The following is a 1,155-nucleotide window of genomic DNA, read 5'->3' as shown; positions in this document are numbered from 1 at the left end:
GAGGTTTTCTCTCGTGAGGGCAATCTAAAACCCTGTTTCATATGAAGTTGCCGTAGGAGCCCTGATGTATGCCCCCCCCCCCCCTCCAACCCGTCCAACATCTTCCCAGTCTCTCTTGTCACCATGTCTGCCTTGTCCTGATCCCTCCTGCACCCTCTCTCTGGGATGAGCCCAACCCCCCCCCCCCCCCTCTGCATTTTCCAAATGTGAAATAAAATACCATTCTGGAAGTGTTGGTTGTATCCTCAAGTCTTTTCTGGCGCTCATGTTTCAGACGCTCTCACGGTGTTGGGGGTTACAAACAGGTTTGGTGAGTCACTTGATATGTTTTGTAGGATTTTTGCATTAGTCTCACCCACAGCAGCTGGTGCTCCCTTTTAAAGCCATTCCTGCCTTTAGAGCATTAAACACAACCCTGGTGTAGTGGACTAAAGATTAAACATAGCAGTGCCCCTGTCTCTTGATTTAATACTTTAAAGACCGGAAACACAATAATTCAGTAACTCTAGCTTTTTGACATTTCAATTTGGCATCACATAAATCCAGTTTGACTCTCCATGTAAATCACCCAAACTGCCTTTTCAGGGAAATATGCATCACGTGACATCCATTGTAAATATAAAGCACCAATTGGCTTTAATCAGGTAATTGTTTTATTAGGACGTTGTCTGTAATTTATCTGCCACCTAGTGGTCAATTTTATAATTGCAGTTCAGCAGGATTTTGACCTCAAACATAAACTACTAGAATGTTTGTATAACTTAAAAAAACAGTATTTCAATATTATAGTAATCATTTTATGTTTTCAAAGTGATTTTTTTCAGGAACTGCTTTAAATTATTAATAAATTATTGTATTTATTTTTATTTGTATTTACCCGAGTCAATCTTTCACAGACATTCTTATTTAAAGTATGTTATAATATCTTGATGAGTGCATTTCAAATTGGTTACTTAAACCTCTCTACAGGTTATTTCTCCTCACTAGGCTTTAGATCCCCTTCAGCTGATTCGGCATGTTTTACTCCGTGCTGCCTTCAGTGCCCCTGCTAATCTCCCGATTTTTCACAACGCGTGTTGAAAAGTGAAGTTATGGTTGCTGCAAATTGTTTTACAGGATTTTTTAATTGAACATAATTGTTAAATATAACTTTCC

The sequence above is a fragment of the Labrus mixtus genome, chromosome 22, assembly GCF_963584025.1.
Source record: "Labrus mixtus chromosome 22, fLabMix1.1, whole genome shotgun sequence".
Taxonomy (NCBI): domain Eukaryota; kingdom Metazoa; phylum Chordata; class Actinopteri; order Labriformes; family Labridae; genus Labrus; species Labrus mixtus.
Note: the sequence above shows the minus strand (reverse complement) of the source record.